Source organism: Camelus dromedarius, chromosome 33 (genome assembly GCF_036321535.1).
Source record: "Camelus dromedarius isolate mCamDro1 chromosome 33, mCamDro1.pat, whole genome shotgun sequence".
Classification (NCBI taxonomy): domain Eukaryota; kingdom Metazoa; phylum Chordata; class Mammalia; order Artiodactyla; family Camelidae; genus Camelus; species Camelus dromedarius.
Window position 1 is genome coordinate 5,091,436 of NC_087468.1, and position 21,562 is coordinate 5,112,997.

The window sequence follows — 21,562 nt, forward strand, 5'->3', positions numbered from 1 at the left end:
GGGTTTCTGCAGGAGGAAGAGATAGGCGGTGGCACGTGTGGTGCAGGCAGAGCTCCCGGGGAATGAAGGCTAAAGGGCACCTGTCAGCTTTGCAGTCAGGAGCCCGGGAGGCCAGGACAATTTCGGGATGGAGGGAGAGCTACAGCCGTGTGCTGACGGAGCACGGGTATACACGCCCATCTCATCACGAAATCAGTACAGTCCTGAGAAGGACCAAGATCACCAGTCGGATGTGCCCATGGTGGCTTGCTGAGGGCGGGAGGCTCAGCCCACCAGCCCAGGCATGAGCTCAGGGCAGGGCCTCCAACCAGGGCTTCAGCCCCCAGGACACGGGGCAGCGGCAGAGGGGATGGGGCAGCCTTTCTGGAAGCCACACACTCCCGCTCTGGCTCATGGGATAGTCGTGAAGGTGGGGCGCACCTTGCTGCGAGGGTGCCCCCCGGAATAGTGCTGAGACTGTGGACTGGGCGGCAGCTCGGCCAACCAGGGGGAATTCCCGTTAAGATGTCCCCAGTGGGTTTTCTTTTGTTGACCACAGTTTTTGAGGACAATGAGCTCATATTCATGAAAAAAGAGCAGGGACAAACCAGATATTCTGTGAAAGTAAACGCTCCCAAAACACATCACCCTCATAAATTGACGACTCTCCTGCCTTACAGATAAACTTCAAAATGTCCTCATAAGTATGAGAAAAACCCCATTAATAATCTTTGTGGGGTGTAACCCAGTGAACTGGTAATTTTACACGTTTGTCCTGTGGTCTCATGTTCCCCTGCTGAGCGAAGCTAACAGAGTGATTATCTCTTGAACCACTGACCCCATTTCCCCAAAGCCATGAATAATGGTAGAAATACGAAACTGTCTGTTGGAAGAATGAATCTGTTGATTTTTAAATGATGACATCAATATTCTATATTTCCAAATTCGGGTTTCCCCTCTCTTACTTTTTCTGCTGCAGCGCAAGGAGGTTTCATAACACTCCTGTGGTCCTGTTTATCAGACAGGCACGCTGATCTGTGCTGCTGTGCTGAATGACACCGTTACAGGCCATGAAAAGGGTTAGTGTTTGGAACCTTTGTGCTTGTCAAGCTCCCGAGGTCATTCGGTGGGATCAACTTCATTACATTTTAGCTACCCGTGAGGGGATGTCACAGAGGAGGGGGCCTAAGGGCTTGGCCCCACCCAGCCCTGACAGACCTGAGCCTCCTCTCAGCCCAGGTCTGCCTCCTCTCCGCAGGTGGTGGTGGGGGGAGTCCCTTTGCAAGGAGCAGGATTCGAATTCCAGGCCTGAATCCTGGGAGAGGTGGAAGTGGAGAAGCCAGGCTTTGACCTCTTTAATTAGCAGCACAAGTTGGGCGTGGCCCAGTTCAGTTAGATAAACGCAGAACCTCAGTGTCGGATAAAACCAGCTGAAACGCCCCATTTACTCTGCCTTCGACCCGAGCGGTGCCCCTCACCCTGTGCAGGGCGTGGGGTGGGGAACGCATCCCGGCAGGCAGACAGCTCCCTCAGCATTTCGCCTCCTGGGTCGTGGACGCGAGCCCAGGGCCCAGCGGGCAGGGGCCCCCCCAGATTCAGTCTCCCTCCTGCTCACCTTACCAGGGACAGAGGCCTGCTCCTCTCCTAAAATAAGCTCCTGATCTTTGAACTGGAACACTCTGAATTACTTAGTATCACCGAGGACCCACCATGGGCATAAAAAAATTCATCCAATACTCATAATGATTCAGGCAATGCAATTCCCTGGAAGGGGCCCAGTGACAGACTCCGCAGGTGACCAGGAGCTCAGCTGCTGCGGGAGCTCAGGTCGGGGCAGCTAAGCGTCAGGGCTCGGCTCACGAAAAGGAGCCCTCGGGTTTGGTGCATCTGGTCCGATGCCACCTTTGCAGACAGGAACTGGGCAGGAGGAGAGTGTCACCAAGCAGCAACAGTCCCACCCACACAGCGCAGGGGCCCAGCCCGGCCCTGCTCACCTCCTCCGGGAAGTACGTTTCTGTCTTGGTGACTTGACGGGGCTCTGTCTCCCCAGAGTGTGAACTTCTCGAGGCAGAGACTTGGGGCGTTTCCTCCACATGTTACCCCAGCACCGAGTCGTGTCCAGTTCGTAGGTCCTCCACCGGCCTGACGTGTGACCACATCAAACAGAAGATCGCATTGAGACGGAACAAGTCTCTTCCTGCTCACAGGACAGGAGCTGGGCACTAGGACACAGATGACTGGGATGTGGTCAGTGCACTCGCTGGGAAGTGTCTGGTCTGCTGGGAGAGTGTCCTTCCCGGTCCGGAGCCCACTGAACTCCAGGATCATCTGCAAGGCTGTGGCTCCGAGGAGATGGGAGCGGGGGTTGCCCAGCTCCTCCGCCGGGTCCCAGCCGTGCGTCCGTGCACCCTGGACGTGAGGGGCAGGGGGGGCAGGGCTCGGGCGTGTACATCCAGCACGTGTTCACGTTTCACTCTGTTCTGCACAGACCCCGAGACCCGGTCGCCCACCGTGCTCTGCAGTCTTGGTTGGTGCTGCTATGTGCTATTTTTAACCGTTTGCTCTTTCTGCCTCAGCCTTTTAGGAAATGAGCAAAACAGAAATCACCCGTCTTCAGTGCTCCAGAGCCTTAAACGATGAAGATAAGCAACAATGTCTCCTGCTTCTTTCTTCCTCTTAATCAGTGGAATTAATTTGTAGACTCATTTTCATTTGGATATAATGACTGAAAATTGCAGGCATAACCATCTGCCACCCTTCTCGGTGGCATAATGTCTTGGATTTTTCAAAGAGGGGAAAACGCTGGCTTCTATGGCAGCATCCATGTTCTGTGCCCATTCTAACATTTTCTCTTTTCTCCTGTCTTTTGGCAGTATCTGTGTCCTCTCTTTTTCATAAATGTAAAGTGCCATTTAATTTCTAGTAGGAAAAAAAATGTTACACCCAAGATAATCTTCATCCTCAAACACACTTAACAAAATAATTGTCCAAATAGTCAAAATTATACACGATAGAAATTCTGTATTAGCCCAGAATACGTAGATCCTGTTTGTTTTCCTAGGTTCTTCATTGAGTAATTTTAATAGTTGTAATTTATGAAAAACCCTCAGCTTGGGCTCAGCATGGGTCGCATGGAGGAGCCAGTCTCAATGATCAGGATGAAATTCTTGTTTAAACCTCGGCTATTGGGATGGTCGTCATGTTGGTAAAAAAGTCGGGAACCGAGGTTTGCTCAACCTCAGGAGGGAGAAGACTGTCCTCAGGACCCTCACCCGTCCACACGTTTCTGTGTCCCTCTTAACTGTTTACTTCTCTTCTGTGAATCTGGGTAGAGACAAGATGGAAAAGGCGGGGATAGGAATCGAGCCTTGGAAGCGGGTTCCCTGTGTGCGGGTGGGGCTGGGGAGAGCAGGGCTGGATGCTTTACCTCCTTGTTCAGGATGGTGGAACTGGGAGGATTGACAGATACTAAAGGCAGTTCCCTTCACAGTGTTTCTTTCAGATGTCTTCCTCATTGCTTCCTTCCGTGGGGGGCACGAGGTCCCATGGGTGTGTGTGGCTGTTTGGAATCAGTTATGTGGAGTATATATGGTGTGTAGGGTGCCAGGGAAGGAGAGATGTCCGGTCCGGGGGCTTGGCCTGCAGTGGACTTGGGGGAGGAGGCAGGACGGGGCAGGAACAGAGCGAGGGCTTCAGAGCCAACTGGAGGTAAGCCCTGCCTGTGGCCGCCTCGGTGGCGGGTCCCTGGGGGATCACATTTTGAGTGATGGTACTTTAATGCTAATTGAGCTTTCTAGCATTCCAGGGCCCAGAGGCTCTGGTTGTTATGGGAGAAGCAAGCCCCCCAGCTCCCACCCCCAACAAAGAAAAGGACTCTGTGATTTTACCGATTCCACGGGGTGTCTGGTGGAGCCCGGTGAGAGCTGGGCGGGCGCCCGTGCGGGGAGAGGCCTCTAGGTGGTGCGGGTGAGTCTGTGTGCAGAGAGGCCTCTGGGCTGACTTTCCCTCTGGCTCCGGGTGGGACTGGCAGTCAAGGGAGACTCAGGGAGCCCGTGGAGCAGGAGGAGGGGTCCTGACAGCCGAGAGGCGCCTCGCCCGCCCTGGCAGCTCCGCCGGCCGCCACCACACCAGCACCTGCTTCAGGGACACGGCGGAGCGGCCACCTGAGTGGCCTCGGCAGGACGTTCCTGGCTTTCCTCACGGACCACCTTCTGCTTGGATTGGAAACGGACTCTCCCATGGGGTCCAGGTAAGCCTCGCCCTGGCTCTCGGTTTGCTAAACTCTTGGGCTGTGGGTGAGACAGCGGTGTCATCTCCAGAGACCACCTGAGTGCATTTTTGAAATGCGTGTCATTTTTGGGTTGCGTTTGAACAAGCTTCCTGGTGACTGTGCGTCTGCTCCTAGTTCTGAGACCTGAGGTTGTTCCTTTGTTTTCAGGAAAACACCACCAACCCCATTTGCTACTGGCTGTGCATTTGGCTGAGGAGCCAAACTGTGTGTGTGCCCAGCGGGCTTGAGATTTCGGCCGGGGTCTCCGGGAGCCTGAAAGGGAGCTGCTCAGGTGGCCCAGGCTGGCAGGCGGGGGAGGCGCACAGGGCTGGGCACGCTGGGCTCTGCTCCGGCACGCCACTGCCGTCCCCTGAGCCACCGCCCAGGCACGGGTTTGAGTCAAGTCTGAGACGGAGGTCGTGGCCCCGTGTTTTGGGGGAGGGTAGGGGGAGAGGGTGGACGTGCACCTGGAGATTACAGCTCTCCCTGCGGCCCAGGGTTTCCACCTTCTGCCCGGATAGAGCGGGCGGTGTGGGCACACCCCACGGTCACTGCATCTGCTCCTCAGAGGCCAGAGGTGTTAGGGCAGCGGGTCGGCGGGTGAGGGGTCTGAGAAGGACGGTTAGAACCGTCCGGGCTGGAGTGTGGACACATGTTGGCAGAGCAGAGCCTTCCGTCAGGGAAGTTTGAGGGACTTGGAGGGACGCAGGTAGGAGGTGGGGACTTAGGAAAGGGCTGAGGAGGGGGCCAAGGAAGCCAGACCTCCCCGCCCCCACAGCTCTCAGCCGCCACCGCCTAGCGGTTCGATGTTGGATTCTGAGACACTTTCCAACCAAGTGTGAAACTGCAGTGAATTCAAAATATTAAAGAGGTTAAAAAAAAAAGCATAATGAACTAAAGGAGTAAAGGGCTCAATTCAGATAACAGAAAGGTTTCTTGCTTGACTAGATGCTCTGAGATTTCTAAGGCACGGCCACTTAAAACCTCCCAAGTGTCATCTTGGCAGAGTCCACCGGAGTCCACCTCATCAAAGCTGGGGGATGAGCCCTGTGTCCCTTGTCACTGGTTGGGGGAGGCAGACGGCCCCGCCGTGGGCTGGGGCAGCAGGGGTCCCTGCACACCCCGCACCCTCTCCCCCAAGTGAGCCAGGCTGTACTGGGGCGTAGTTTGCGGTAGTCCTGGAAGCACGTGTCTTTGGGAGGAGAAAGTAAATAAAATTTCCCTGAAACGTTTGATTTTCACTCTCTGGCTATGACCCAGTTTCTAGAAGTAAACAGTGTTTTCATTTGTGGAAGATACAGACTTGTGAGGCTCAGACATTTCGGGAGCTCGCCCTCTTCCTGGAGAGTCAGTGTCCCCTGCCCCTCATAGCACCACTGGGGAGGGCAGCCCTGGTCCCCACCCCCCGACCTCACAGGCACAAACCACGCCGGCTCTTAACTCAGGAGCATCTTCTCGACAAAGTTCCGTTGGTCCCAAAGGACCACAGACGAAAGCCAGGTCACCTGGGTCTTCTTCCTGGCTCCAGGTGAATGAGTTTTGTGGTTTCAAAAAAAAAAAAAAAAAAAATGGACTTCATTCTCAAGGAAATGCCCAGGAGCCCAGCTTCAAAGGCTCGGGGAAACCTGCAGTTCAAGCACAGGAGCTGTAACCAGGGTGGCGCTTTGGGAGCCAGCCCGGCAATTAAGTGGCTCAGCCCCGCGGTCTCCCCCCACACCCCACCCAGCCTCTGGGGTCCTGCCTGCAACCTCGCGGCCCCCGTTTCCTCAATTATCCAGTGGACACCTGCCTGCTCGTTGCTTTGATGCTGTTTTCGGCTCTGCCGCGGTAATTCCACCACCGATAGCATCATTAATTAGCTCACATTAAGCTCATTTGGCACATTAGGTCAATTAGGAAGCAGAGCCCAAGCCCTGGCCTCTGAGTGCTCCTCCCGGCACAGCGAGGTCGGGCTGTCACTCAACCTCGGGTTATTATTTCCCTAAAAAATAGAGCGAGGGAAAGGAACGGATCCAGGCACTGCGTCCCCCCTGCCTTTTACAAACAGCTTCATGCACGTCTTCTCTGCTTTTCAAGTAAGGGACTCGAGGCTTAGAGAGGATCAGGGGCCCGTCCAGCCCCACAGGGCCGATGACACTGTGACTCCAGCCGCAGCTGCCGTGGGCAGAGCACCCGGTGCCCAGCTGGTGCAGAGGCCCTCTGTCCCCACCTCTGGTGGCCACCACCAGCTTCAGCAGGTGGGTCTCGGGTCCCAGTCATGTCGGCCCATATGCCACGTTTCATTCTTGGGGGTCACCCCAACAGATGTTAGGTGACAGGGAAGCTGCGTCATTGCTGTGTGTCTGTAGCAGACACAGCTGAACACGGGTAACTTCGGGGGTTCAGTCTAACACAGTCCAGTGACTAAGGGAAATTTCCAATGGCCTCAGGGTTCAGGCCTCCCAAGTGTGTGGTGTCCTCTGTCAGTACAGGTGAGACTGCGCTGCATTTACTTTCTCATCACTGTCCGTCCCAAGGTCACTAGGCATTGCCCAGGGCGGGTAACCCCACCGGATCAGAGCTTAGGGACAGCTCGGCCTGGGTTGGGAAGCAGGGTGGGCCGTCACCAGGCGATGCATACAGGACCCCAGCACCCCAGGCGTTTGCGGGGCGTCCTTTGCACATGGAGGGCACTCAGTGCAGACATGGCCAGTGGACGGGTGGGTGGGATCCTCTATGTCAGAGAAAGGTCACCAGTTCTGCTCACACATCGAGTCAGAATCAGGGACCACAGGGACAGGGAGTCACGCCGGCCAACGCGCAGGCAGAGACAGGTGCCCGGGTCGTCAGACACACCACTCAGCTCCAAGCTGGGCAGCAGCCCAGGCCTCTGCCTGGGACCCCTGGAAATGCCCCGAGGTCTGGGCACGTGGTTCTCACAGAACTAACCACCTGGAGGCCTTTTCCATCTCCGGCAGACGGATCAATGGGAAATGAGAAGATGCCCTTGCGGTGAGAGCGTGGGCACGACCCTGCGTCAGGCCTGGCTCTGCACCTGGCGCGGAGGGACCCTGCTCGCCCGTCCCTCTCCCACGGACTCAGTGCCACACGCTCGGCTGTGCTGTTTCTAGACCCTCAGGATTAACGCTGCTCAACCCTTCAGGGGCTGGATTCAGAGGCAGAGAGTGAGCCCAGACTAAAGTAAGAGATTAGCCTCCTGAAGCAATGGGGAGGGATTTCTGCCAGCAGCTCCTTAATCCTGGCATAAAGCACCTTCTCAGGATGTAAAGACAGACACGCGCATCCCGGTTGCAGACGCGAGCCAGAGGGCGCCGTCTGGCAGCTGTCAGGCCAGATCTCTACTACGAACAGGTTGGTGTTGCCGAATTCCAGTTCCCCGTTTCCTAAACATCATGCCTAGGAGAGAGGAGGTTGGATGTCATGCTGGTTTTAATGTACATTCATTCATTCGTCCAACAAGTCATTCTGAGCGTCTGCCCCGCAGCAGGCACTGCCCGGGACGTGGGGACACGATGGCACCGTGGGCAGTGGGGAAGTGCCCCTGCTTCGTGGCACTCCCCTTCCAGTGAGGAAAGAGGAGCCACAGTCCTGGGACACGACTTCAATAAACCTAGCACTGAGAAGAAGCACGCCGGTGAGCAGAAAAGAGCCTGGGAGAGAGTGAGGGGCCTCTCGAGAGGACGGAATCTTGGCGGGGGGACCCGAGACATCCCACCCCAGCAGGAGGGTGGCGTGGCTACAGCAGAGGGAAGGTGGAGGTGAGAGAGGAGACCAGGAGACAGAGTGAGCAGGGCTGGAGGCCATGGCGAGGAGTCTGGGTTTCACTGAGGCCGGTGGGACGTTACCTCAGAGCTGCCCAGGCCATCCTGGGACCATCCGTGCCCACGGCAGCCAGGTGGTGTGTTTTGAAACCCAGCTCCCATGAGTTGATCTGCAGGTGGCCTCCTCCTGAGAGCACAGGTGGGGCTGGTGGGACAGAGGTGGCTGGTGGGGCTGGGGGCCGGTGGCAGGGGCAGTTGGCCTTTGAATTCGACATCTGCTCTCTTTGCAATTAATAATGACAAAGGGGCCCCTTCTGAGAAAAATTTTGAAGACTGATGTGAAACAAATGCTTACATTTTTAGAAATCTCAAACCAGAAAGAAAACACTTAACATTCTCGTAGAGTCAAACATGGCCCTTCCAGCCCTCCCGGATACTCCCGCGGTCAGCCCAGAGCCCCGAGCCTCCGCCAGCTCCATGTACTCCCCTGCCCCCATCACTGGGAGAGATGGGACGTGCTTCCCCGCACTGGGAGACAGGCAGGGCTGGGCGGGCAGAGCAGCGCCCTAACGGTCAATCAGGAAGCCTCCTCTCCCGGCCGGGTGAGTTGCCAGGGAACTGATTTCGAGCTGGGGCTTTAGTTCCGGCTGGACAACTCAGAGCGGCTCCGTCCACTCCACACACCCTCATGGAGTCGGGGTGGCCCTGGCCGCTGGACCCGTCCAGCACATGGATACGAGCATGTGGCAGGCTCAGTTCACTCCCATAACAGGGCCGTGGAGATAGATTGGGCAGGAAGGGACCTGTCTGTGGGAAGTGGGGTGGTGACAGCTCATGGACGGGTCCTGAGGGAGGAGCCAGAGGGGGCCTCAGTGGCCTGGCATCCGGCTGGGCTCCTGACGGTACCGGAGACCACAGCACAGTGGGGCGGGGTACAGAGGCCTGTCGGTGTGGCGGGTTTTGTTTACCTGGTGGAGATGGCTTCATGGGTTACTGTTATGACTGAGGTCCATGTTCTTGCCTAACGAACATTACCACTGGCCCAGAAAACCCTAATCCTTAAAAATATTGAAATGAACTTTTTTAAAGGACTCCCAAGGTTCATTTTCCTTAAGATGTATTTCTCAGTAATGGCTCAGAATGACTGTTCCTAAAACTTCTTGTCCATAATGAAGAAAACCAGTCAGAATGGACACTGTGGGGCTATTTAGATGCTCCCCTCTCCGCAGAAAGCCGGCCTGTCGGCGGAGCGCGCCCAGAGGAGGCTGCGGCGGCGGCCCAGGGTGGCACCTATAAATGGCATGAGGTCTGCACGGCGTGGTTTTCTGCTGCTGGGCTGTGTCATCTGTGTGTCACTGTGTCATCTAAAATCGGCAGGACTCCTTTGCAGTCTTACCTCATTCTTAGAGGGGTTTGGAGAGAGACCCGTCCCTGAGGTGTGTGAACACCCAGCGGGCGTCTGACTATGCGGTGGCCTCCGGCAGGGCCAGTCCAGTCCCCACGACCCCTGAGGGCCTTGCAGTGTCTTCATCCCCCGTTAGCACTCGCTTAAGCCATTTTGCTCCTCACCTGGTGGACGGAGGAAACCAACAGACGTCCCAGGGACTGGGGATTCTTGGTTTTGAGTCAAATCTAGAAACTGAGAGACCAAACTTTTCCAAATGGCTGCCAGTTGGTTTCCAACCTGAGGTTTCCACGTGAAAGTCATCATCCGACAGACCACACACAGCTCTCTGCGCTGACCTCAGCTCCTGGCTTGGCGGTGGGGGACGACGCTCGAGAATGTTACCCTGATGGTTATCTGAGTTGTTGCTTTTGAAGGCAAATATTTATTTTGTGAAGATTGCAAAACTCAGAACAGTAGAATGTTGGGCTCTCCTTATGTTTACAGGATGAACAGAATCGAGACACCGACAAATGTGTCCGTGTTCCTTAAGGAACTGGCTGTTTGCCTCCCGCGGCATCAGTTAAGTAAGAGCAGGGCCTGGAGATGCAGGCCTCCGTCGGGCTGAGCATCCTCCCACTGCCTCCCCGGTGTCCCCTGGAGCCTGGACCCTGAGTCCGGGCCGGCCGTCCTATTTACCTGCAGGCACTCTTTGGCCTCCCTGGGGGCTTTCTCTGTGCTCCTGACCTTACCCAATTTCTTACAAGAGGATCTAAAAGAAATAGGCCTATCCTCTGCTCTCACGGCCCCACGATGGAAAGGAGAAAGTAGGACAAACAGCCCACAGTTACACAAACAAGAGGACACACTCCCCTGGGCGCCAGACTCCGCTCAGTGCCTCTGAGGACGGGGAGCGGCACCGGCACCAGCACGCGCCTGGCGCACGGCAGGCGCTCAGCCAGCCTCTGCTGGACACGCCAGCCTGTGAAATAGACCGTCGCTCCTTCTCGAGTGTGTGGCCAAGGCTCAGAGGCGAGCGACCCCAGGAGCGTGTCCTGCTGAGTGACCGCTTCCCACCCGGACCTTCCCTGGGCTCCTCCAGAGGTTAGATCTGGGATGGGGCGGGGGCACTGCTGCAACGAGATTTCACTTTATATCAGAACCTTTCAGAGGTGGGGAGATTTAGAGATTTCTGAAACCCTAGGAGGCAGCGCTGAGCTCCAAGACCCCTCAGCAGACGCTCCTGCCGGCCGGCCGCAGAGCCTGGGCAGTGGGCCGGGGGCAGAGGACGCTGCGCAGAACCTTCTCCATCCAGCGCTAGGCCGCCTCTTCTCCTGACGGCAGAATCAGGGTTGCAGGGCCCCAAGCTGTGTTTGCTTCACTCCAGAAGCCTTCCCTCTCCTTGGGTGTCGGGTTGGACGGAGTCACCGAGAAGCAGGGCTCGGGAAGGGGTGCTGGGCTGGGGCAGTGAGGAATGAGGGCAGAGCGCAGCCTCCAGCCCATGAGGTACTGAGCACAGGTCCTGCTCCGTGTGTGGGGCTGGAACCCGGGCGGTCCTGGCCGTCACGACCACCTGTTACCTGAGCTTACTCGTGGGATAAGGCAGGCAGAGCCCTGAGAATGGGACGGGGACCTTGTCAGCCCTTTGCACACTCGGTGTGCACCCTGGGCTGAACTTAATAACCAGCTAGGCCTCTACTTGTCCATTGGAACTTTGGTTTCCTGAACCCAAGCCTGTCTGAGGGGTCTGCCTTTCCCTGGAGCAGCCTGTCGGTCTGGCCAGGATCCAGAATGGCCCCGGACCCTGACTTATGGGGCAGGAGTCCTGAGAAGGACGGGGCAGTGCTGTCCCCACCAGCAACACCCTGGCCATACTCCAGCCACACCGGCCTCCCTGCTGCTCCTCACATGAGCCGCAGCGCTGCCCCTGCTGTTCCTTCTGCACAAATGACCCTGCCCAGGACCTCTGGTGCCGCCTCCTCCCCCTCAGGTCCCCGTGTCATAGACACCCCCATCCCGGCTGCATTCTGTGTAAAAAGTAGCAGCTCCCACCGCAGAGCGCCTGCGTAAGGCACTGCCCACAGTGTCAAGTAAATATCACGGAAGGCGTGAGCCTAGCCTTGGCGGGTGACGGTCATTGCAGGGACAGGAGGTGGGCTCACCCCCACCACCAGAATGGGGACTCCTGCCTGTGCCCTGAGGGCCACCAACGCAGGTTTCGGGGAGTGACTCTGGTGAGCCCATGGGATCTGTCTGGAGTCAGTGAAGCAAGTCGGGAGGGGATGGAAGAGCTGAGGTTAAAGAACAACCAGGAGACCGGACGCAGCTGGGTTTCAGCTGGAGAATGCAGGACGACCCCCATGCCCACCCTGTGGTGCCCACAGCAGAGGTGCCCATGGCACACGCACCCCAGGCCTGGGAGGCGGGCATGGGGCCCCATCACACAGTAGGGCCACAGCCCCACCTCCTCCCCACGGGAAACACAGTCCAATGAAGAAACTCCACTTGAAGGACCAGCTCTGCCTCCTAATTAGTGTAACCCCCGGTGGGAGGCAGGAGGGCTTTTCCTCCCCCAGCCCCATGGCTGACGCCTCCCCACTGTGGGCCCTCACTCCACCCTTCCCCCCACTTCACTCACCGTGTTTTGGACAAACAGCTGCCCTGAACTGCGCAGTCCCTGCCCCAGAATTCCTGGGTGGGGGTGTCTCTGCTTCCTGGGTGGGGTGTGTGTGAAATGCGGCAACCAAGTAGCTGCTCTGAGGCTGGGACCATCCTGGGGAGTGAGGTGCGGGCAGCCCCCTGCGGCTCCAGCAAGGAGGGCGGTGGCGGGCTGGTCTGACTCCAAAGCTGGCTGGAAGGTATCTCGATCAACAGCGGGAGAGGTCTGCCCCTGGGCGTGAGTGATACTGGCAGGAGGAGAAAGAGACAGGGTGGGGGGGGTGGGACTTCGTGTCATCGGTGGCCCGGCATCTGGGAGTTGGGGTGAATCTTGTTTTCCTCAACGCTGGGCGTTTTTGAAGCTGGCACTGGTCGGCTTCGGGAAGCAGTAGCCGCCCGAGCCCCGCAGGAGATGTGGTGTCTACTCCCTGCCCTGCGGGTTAATGGCTTCCTTTTGGAAAGCTTTCAAACTGTGCTCATTTGCGTCTACATCATCTGCTTCCTTCAGCTCTGTGTGCGGATTGTTCTGTGGGTTTAATTTAACCAAGTTTGCAGCTGTGCTAACGAATCCGCGGATGCCCCCTGCCTCCAGGAGGGACTTTTCTGTCTTTCCTCTGCCTTTCCTTCAAGCCCGTCTCCACACTGAGATGCCCCAGCATCAGGACTGCCTGCGTGGTGTTTCTGCTGCTCCAAATCCAGTTCATATGACCATCCTTCACTCATGCCAGAATCTGGCAAGTTGGTTTAATCACCCCAGCCTGTGCCCCCAGCTCTCTCCCAGGCCTCTGGGGCTGACCACCCGCTGCCTGCCGAGAGCGGTGGCCCTGCTCGGGGCGGGGAGACCTGTGGGCACACATCCCCCTCCTCCACTCAGGGCAGTTCCCACTCCCTCCACCAATGCTATGAGCACCTGCTGTACGTGGGGCCCACCTTAGCCGGACAGAGGAGCCCCAGTCCTGTCCTCACCGCACTCGGCTTTCCCACCCCTCCAGCCCACTCCCTGCTCTGTTCGGGAGGCTCCTGCATGGGCGGCACCAACAGGGCCCCAGGTGGATTTGGCCAATAGAAGTGGGGGCGGAGGCCAGAAGAGGCTGGTGGTGGCAGGTCACCCTCTCACTGCTCCTGCTTCTCTCTGTCTAAGGCCTAGCTCTCCACAAAGCACCTTGTAGGAGCCACTTTTGGGTTTGGGGCACAGGTTGCTGTGTTCTGGGCATGCCCAGCTCAGAAAGCTCTAGAAGAAAATTCAAGAAGGCCAAGGGGAGACCGGGTAGGAGGTGTCCCCTTCCCGGAGCGGAAACCGCACCCTCCTCTCCCGGCCCATGTCCAGAGGCAGGAGGGCCTGAGAGCTGAGATGAGCCTGGGAGTCAGGCCACCTGTGTCCAAGGCCGATCTCCCCTCGGTGACCCTGCAGGCTCCTCACTCTCTAAGCCCTGAGACCAATGACCTCACTGCCCCTTCCTCATCCGCTGTGGGACAAGCGGAAGGCCACCCCCACCGAGGTCTTGGAGCCTTTCATGGGTCGTTCTGTCCTGCTGAAGGGTAGCTATTTCCACCAAATGTGTTTGGTCTTGTTGATTCCCAGGACGAAACATTATTGTTCAGAGAGTCTTCTTTTATTGGAACCACTAACAAATTAAAGTGCATTTTCTGAACTTATTTTAATGATGTGAAATTCTAGGCTTATAGAAATTCTAGTAACATTTCTTTTACTGAAAGCCTCAAGTAACCACTGCCCTAGTTTCTCTGCTGGGTTCCCTGAGTGGGGAGAAACTGGTGATGCCCAGAACCCCAGCTCTCAGTGAACCCTGCTCCCCCTTGGAACTGACAAATGATCATGCGGAGTGTGGGCCAGCTCTGGCCAACCCGGCTCCCCAGGCCTGTCCGGTGCCTCCATGTGGGTCTCGCCCCGCTGGTTCCTCTAGCGGGACATCGGGACTCTCCCTCCAGCTTCAGGGCTCAGTCCCGCAGCTCCTGGCTGCCAGATCTCTGAGCTCACATGCACAGATGAACAATCCTGAAAGGCCTCCTTGTCCTAAGCCTGGTTACAAGCCCTCCCCCGGCTCCTCCCACCCCGAAGAAGAGCTTCTCCATCCTCAAACGCGCCCTGGGCCACGGGGACTTGCAGGCCTGACTCCAAGGGCCTGGGTGGGCCTGAGAGTTCCAGCTCTAAGCAGCCCCGTCATGGACCGTTGTGGCTCCCCAGAACGTGGTCATATGGCGACCACCCCATACGGAGGCCCCAGCCCCAGAGCCGGACTCTCCCCATCAGTCCGCTGCCCTTCCCTGAGGTCCCCCACTGTCCCTTCCCGTGTGGAGTTGGACCGTCCTGGGGACCCGCAGGTGCTGGTTCCCCTTGACGCCTTCTGACCGGCAATGTCATCCCGCCGGGCACTGCTCTTCTGTTTCTATCCTTCTGTCTCTCCCACTGGACGGTGAGGCCCTGGGACTGTGGCTTCTCATCTTTCACACCTTTTGTATTTCTTTCAGCACCGAGATGCTGCCAGCTGTGCATGTAGTAATACTTTTCTTCAGGGACTCAAGGTGAAATTCCCACACTTAATCAAAAATTGGCCTGAGAAATAAGGGGAATAAAGTGCGAAGCTGCAGCAAACCACCCCACTTCATAGCCTCGCTGGCTGTGTTCCAGCTGTCTGCTCTGAGCGACGCCCGCTGCATCCCCATCCTCAGGGCTGGGACCCCTCTGTGCTGGGACCCCTCTGTGCCAAGGCCCCGCTTGGGTCTGGCCCCATGAACGTCTGAGAAGTGCCAGGCCCCGAGCCGGCTCCCTGGCCTCTCCTCCCGGAGCCGGAGCCACTTCAGCCTCACACCCGAGTCATACAAATCAGTGGGGCGGGGAGATGGGCAGTTCCACGTGGGGTCTTGAGAAACAGACTCCGACGTGTATCTGAAAAGTGGGGCCAAGGCAGAGAGGAGAGCAGAAGCAGAAGGGAAACGTCAAACTGGTGCTACCTTTGTCCCTGCAACCCCGACGGGGCGGGGCCCACGGGCTTGTGCCTCGAGACGGGCCGGTCCTGGAGGTGGTGCAGAGGTGCCCCATCTTGGGGCCGTGGGGCGTCCGGCTTTCAGGGGGCTGAACCCATGGCTCCCGGAAACTGAGCAGTTTATTCAGCTTGCAACCCAGGACCTGCCAGACGCATCTGAGGGAACGAGATACTTGGAGGCATTTTTGAAAAGCATGTTTAGGACAATCAAACGACTTCAAGTCCTGCAGAGGCGTGAACTTAAAATCTTCAGGGTTATCTTCTCTCCAAGGCCCAAATCCTCCTTCTCGGAGCCTGGGTTTCCCAACAGCGCAGCCAGGCCCAGGGCCTCTCCCCTTGAGATCCCCAAGGACTGTGCCATCATCCAGGTACCTCGAATCCAAGGCTGAGTGGCTTCTTGAGTCCGGTCAATGTGGCGGGTGTGCACGGTGTGTGGAAGGAGTGCTGGCCAGTTTCTCCCGCAGCCAGAGGAAGAGCCGGGACTGGACCTTGGAGCTGGAGGCTGAGGCCAGACGCACTGGTGGGGGGAGCGGGGGAGTTCTGAGACGCCTGCCCCCAGACTCCTGTCAAGAGGGAAATGGGGAGCTCTTACTGGCCCCTCGGCCTCAACCCCAACAAGCACGGGGCTTCCTGTGGGCCTGACCCCTCACCACTCCTCACAGTGATGACCGAGGAGGAGAAACCTCTCTCAACAGACCCGAGATGCTACGACCCTGGTTTTCAAAGTTTAAACAACCAAATGACTTTGCACCGTTAGTAAATGAATGGTTTTCCACCCTAACCTCCTGCTTCTCAACTTTCCACACGTGTATATGTACCATGGACATAAAGCAGATCGGTGCAGTGGGACATCACGTGTGTGACCCTCATGCAGTTTTTTTACTGTCGGAGCCGTACACCCGGGAGGCTGGAAACCTGGGCGTGGCTCCATCCCTCCTCAGGTGTCCGTGGTCGCTGAGTCACCCGGGAACCTGGTTAAGAGGCAGATTCTGATTCAGGAGACCTGGGCAGGTGGAGACCCCACCCTTCTAACAGGTGACGCTGAGGTCGCCGTTCTGTGGACACATGTTGAGCACAGAGCGGGCTTGGGTCCTAACCCATCGGAAGCTGTGACCCGGCGGCCTGCCTGGAGGAGGTGTGGCCCGGGCCAGGCTGAGGGATGTCAACCCGCTGCTGGGTCCAGGGCTGAGGCTGCTCTTACAACTTCAACCCCCTTCTCATTTGGTTCTTACAAAAGCTGGTGTTTAGATAAATACCACCCACCACAGGTTCCAGTTCCTGATCTGTTGCTTCACTGTTTTACGACCTCGGGTTCCAGTGTGTAGGTGAGACCAACCTCACCGCCTCACGTCAGTCCGTGAGGACAGACGGGACGTCCAGGGCTGGGCTGGAGGCTCCACACTTAGACCCAGGCCGCCCTGGCACCGTCGAGTCTCAGGGCCACGTCCGTGTGCTCCCCCCCCATCTCTCTGTCCACGCATGGTGAGCTCGGCTCCCCCCACGTCCACCTTGCCTCCACACTCTGTGGCTGCGGGCGGTGGGGGGGTCCCACAAAGCCACATCTGACGGGCCTTAGCGCCGCTAATCTGCAGGGTTTCCACCCTTGGCCTCCGAGAAGCCGCTGCTCCCACACACGCTGGTCCGGGAGGGAGTCTCATCCTGGCGGCTCTCGAACAAGCAGCTCCAGTCTGGTTTAACTCCGTAGACCGTGTCGTCGGAGGCTTTGAGGAAAAGGAGGAAAGAGGTTGGTTTATGAGGTAAAATTTAGGCAATTAAAGGATCAAACTCACCTTAAATTTTTCTGCAAAGACACTTTCGCTCAGTGCCCAATTTCTTTCAAGTTTTATAACCACCTTGTTTGGCAGAAAAATCAGGAAGTCACTTGTTGCACACAGGACTGTTACAAGCCTCTTTGATAACAAAAGAGGATAAAAAGACAATCAAGAAACCCATAAACACTCGCTTTGAAGACCAGAGAGCAGCAAGACTCCCCATCTAGCCCCCTCCAGCCTGCGGGACCTCAAACCCCGGCCCACCGCAGCCTCGGGGGACATGAAGTTCTGAAGCAAAAGAAAATTCTACCTTTGATATTCTTAACTTTTTTCTGGTTTTCTCTGTGAAATATGAACCCACAGCTGACTACCCCAGGGACCTGATCTCAGAAGTACTGAGTGCCCGGGTGGCCCTGGGGAAGGGGTCCTGCTTGCTGCCCCTCCTTGGCCCCAACCACGTTGTGGAGCTGCTGTCCTGTGTGGATCAGCGTCCTCTCCCAGGGCCAGTCCTCCCCCTGCTGCCTTCCAGGGCCAGCTCCTGGTTCTGCAACCTCACGTGTAGCTCAAGGGAGGGTGGGCTGCCTTCCCTCCCTGCAGGCAGAGCCACAGAGCTGAAGCCCCTCTCCTCCATGCCCAATGACAGCGTGCCATGGCCGGGCACTCCTGGGACGAGATGGGGTACCCTCCATGGGAACAAACCAGAGACAGCAGAGCTGCCCGCTGTTACAGCTGGCATCCTGATGTCCAGGCTCTGGCCCCCAGGACTGCACGGGGGCCCAGCGAGACATCAGATGATGCACCCCCTGTGTCCCCAAGAGTGTCACCTCAGGGGGACTCAGCCTGGGAAGGGCTCCCGAAGTCAGGTAGCAACTCAGCGCCGCCCTCACCCACTGTCCATGTGCTTATTGTAAAGATCACCCAACATGATGTCAATAACAAAGATGGAACTTGAGCGGCTAATGAAATGCTATGTGGGGACTTATTCGAGTTCTTGAAACTTAACACGTGAGATGGAAGCTGGGGCAGAAAAGGCCAGGAGGAGAGGGTTACTTCCAAGTCAGTCTGCTCAGAACCCTTGATGTGCTCGCAGCCTGAGCCCCGTCTACCCCGGATCAGGGTGGCATCAGAGGCGCTCGCTAGGCCTGTTAGGGGCCCAGTCAGAACGGGGGAGCTGTCACTCACAGCCTGAATTTTACAGCCTAATTTAATTAGCACTGATCTGAGGTTGCTAGTACCTGGTTTTTCCAGTTTTCAGGAAATATACCTTTGCCTGGGGGTGGGGGTGAGCGGGTGCAGAAGAAACAGGTTCGGGAAGGGGCGGGGAGGGGCGGGGAGGGGCGAGAGACATGAAAGGCCCAGTATTGGATTTCACCTGTGAAGTGATAAAACCCCGCGCTCCCTGTCTTCACCTGCCATCCTGCGCGGGGAGCCACACCCCTCCTGCATCAGACCCCCCCGTTACCATAAACCCAAGGAAGGGCAGGCTTCCTCTGCAGAGGACCTGAAAGCAGGATGCAGGGGCCACCAGACACCCGCAGGTAAGAGGGAGAGCCCGGGTCCTTCTCCCACCTGTGGGGGTCGGAGAAGGCCCGTGAGGGCTTAGCATCGCCCTCGTGTGCAGTGCGCCTGTCGAGCGGGGACCTGTGCCTGTGGTTATTAAAGGACATAACTGACCCTGGGGCTGGGAAAAGACACTCCCGGAGACAGTGGTTAACTGTTTGTGGGAACTAAATAAAGAGTAACCTTTTAGGAAGTTAGTGTGAAATAAGCAAGTTGTGCTACTGAGGAGAAAAAGCCTCAGATTCTTAAATATATAAATATTTAAATAATAAGCTGAACTTTACAGGATTTAATTAGAATGAATGAATTACCCCTTATTCTAAGGGGTATTTTTGTCATGCTGTGTGGTATGCAGAACTGTCTGCAGTCTGGGGGGCGTTGATGGAGAAGGACCAGGTCTCTTGGGAGAAGCCCGACCCCGGGCGGGGGCCACGCTGGGGGGGGGGGGGGGCAGGGAGGACAGCTAACAAACTGTGTCGAATCCAGTGTGTTGTGAGCTTCTGTTTGGATTTACTTCCGTGTGTTCTCCTTCCTAGAGTTGGTTTGCTATTTGCTGCTCCTTTTGCTCATAGACACTTAGTTCTTTAAATAGGAGTCTCTTAGTCGTCAAAAAATTACCCTGATTTCAGTCACTGGTTACCATGGGGTTTTCCAGAAGTGCCTGTCTTGCTGTTTAGAGTGTGAGCTTTTATTTCCCACATTTGGGGTTCACACCATTTGCGAGGGGGATGAGAGAACAGGTGGGTTGCTGGAGGCGGCTGTGTAACGCACAAGGATGCGTTTCATCTGGAGGTCAAGCAAACTGGGTGTGCGTGCGATGGGGCACAGACCCGCCGTGGAAAAGTCCTGAGTCTCGAGCCTCGGCTTCCCTGGGACTGAGGCTCTCCGCCCATCCCACAGGAGGCCAGACGGCCACCCAGACAAACTAGATATCTCAGAACATTCACGAAGTGGAGAGATTGAAGGACTGATTGAAGGACTTTCTGTCCTGCCAGTGGGGTAGCCACTGGCCACACATGTCTGTATGTGTAAAATGATCAAGGTTAATTCACATGGAAGACTCTGTTCCCCAGTCACATTAGCCGTGTTCAGGTGCTTAGCCACACATGTGGACAGTGGCTGCCGTACTGGACACGCCAGGCTAAGCCGCTGCATCTTGTGGCAAAGGAAGTGGGTGGAGAGGGGAGTGCAGGAGCGGCCAGGGCTGGAGCTGGTGGGACCTCGCAGCCTCCTGGTCCACCGTTCGTCCAGGGGCCTTGGGCACCCTCGTTCCCTCCTCCCGCCCTTGGCCATTCAGGGTAGAACAATGGAAGGGCCCCTATTTGCAGGGAGTGGGGCGGGGCCAGGCCCTCCCACGAGACCCTCAGCCTGGGCATTGCCCCGAATTGGTCACAAGTCCTGAAGGGCCCCAGGTTCGTTCTGCTCTCGCAGTTGACAGAGTTTTATAAAGTCTCTGGAAAGTCCTCTCGTAACCGTCAGCCTCCTGACTACCCAGGAGACATCCTACCACAGTTTTGTAAGACGAGAGCACTGGGGTTACAGGGAGGGGGGGGTCCCACTGTTTCTCACAATCACGTGAATCTTCAAGGATCTCAAACCAGGTTAATTTCTAAAATTTCCTCTTGTAGTTCTTACAATTCACATCTTCTTAAAGTTAAGAATGTCTGCTCTGGGCACCTCAGGGACAGATTGCAGATGGCCTTCAAAGGCATATTGAAACATTGAATTTTTTCTCATGGCTCCTACGAACGTCCACTTAACCAGATTTGGAATTTGTGAGATCTTTTCACTGATAGAAGGCACTTCACATTTGCCCGGAACGTCATTAAGAAACTTCATGGTGGAGTTTCCCAAACTCTAAAGCATCTCTGCGTGTGGCCTCCGCTGAGCTAAGTTAGGGCCCAGAGACGGCCTGGCGCTCCTTCTGGGCTGGCCTAAGGGGGACCTGAGTGACTGGCCAGACTTGACCGCCAGGCAGAGCCACAGCGTTTGGTTCTGTCTGTCAGGTTGCTGCTGCGGAAATGACTGGCAGGAGGTCAAGCACCACAGCTGCTTTCCTCAGCATCCCCGAGGCTGCCCCCCTCGCCCCAGGACAATGCCAGGGTGTTCGTACATCCTTATCGTAACCGATAAAGACCGAGGGGCTCTGAATTTGAGCTTTTAATCCATGTGACCATGAGGTGGTGGTATGCTGGCCTTGAGAAGCGTGTGCGTCAGGTCGGGCTGGGATGGAGGCGCAGCGGGGCCGCCAGGAGGCGGTCGTCTTGGGTGGGAAGTTCCAGTGCGAGTCCCGTCAGCCCTTAGTGGTTGTGCGAACGAAGACACTCGACCTGACCCCTTTGACTCGTTTTATCTGCAAGACACACAACAACCCCATGGTGTCATCAGATTGTCACAAGCATTGACTTGGGTTAAGATGACGCTGGCAAGTCCCAGAGCAGCTGAGTCTGGGGAGGAGCAGGCGCAGTGTGTCCTCAGGGAGGGGCCCCAGACCTCCCGACTGGCCGCCCCAGGGCCACCGAGGAGCCCAGGGCCCCGCGCGGAGCTTCCACAGGCTGGGTGTGACCTGGACTCCTGCCTTGTTGAGGAGGGAGGGCGTCGGACGTGGTCCTGTCCTCCTGCTCTTCTCTCTGGGACTCCGACCCCTCCCAGGACCGCAGGGCTCAGCAGTGGGGTCCACCCTGCGGACTCTGCACTCCCTGCCCCCACATCTCTGGGTCTCAGACCCAGCAGTTCTGCCACGGGGAGTGTGTCTAAGGGAACAGTTAGCGCCCCTCAAGCTGTGTGAAGTCCGACGTTGTGACATTGATGACAATAGTCAGAGACACCGGGATACACGTGACTGTCAGACCGTGGGGTGCATTAACGGCTCGTGGCCTATCCGTGCGGTGGAATCTGAGTACGCAGCTGTGTCCCTGAGCAGGACGTGGCGACCAAGGAGATGCTCGTTAAGTCGTTAGACAGAAACGATACAACACGCAATACACAACACGATTCTCAGTTTCATGTGTATATAAAATTTTTAAAATGTATCAAAATCTCATCCTTCCTGATGGCAGGACTCTACGTGACTTTCAGGTTTCTTCTTTATACTTTTACATACTTGAAGGCTTTCTATAGAGTTTTTATAGTCAGGAAAATGTGAAAAAATGGGGGGAAAATGTCAATGACTGAGG

General features: G+C 56.6%; 1 protein-coding gene across 1 annotated transcript in view; it reads left to right on the forward strand.

Annotated features, from left to right (window-relative positions):
• The first annotated feature begins 4,154 nt into the window (after positions 1-4,154).
• EDAR (ectodysplasin A receptor) overlaps positions 4,155-21,562 on the forward strand; it is a 60,740-nt gene continuing 43,332 nt past the window's right edge. The window contains exon 1 of the mRNA XM_064481759.1: positions 4,155-4,228. The gene's annotated coding sequence lies outside the window, so the exon portion shown is untranslated. The remainder of the gene's footprint in view (positions 4,229-21,562) is intronic.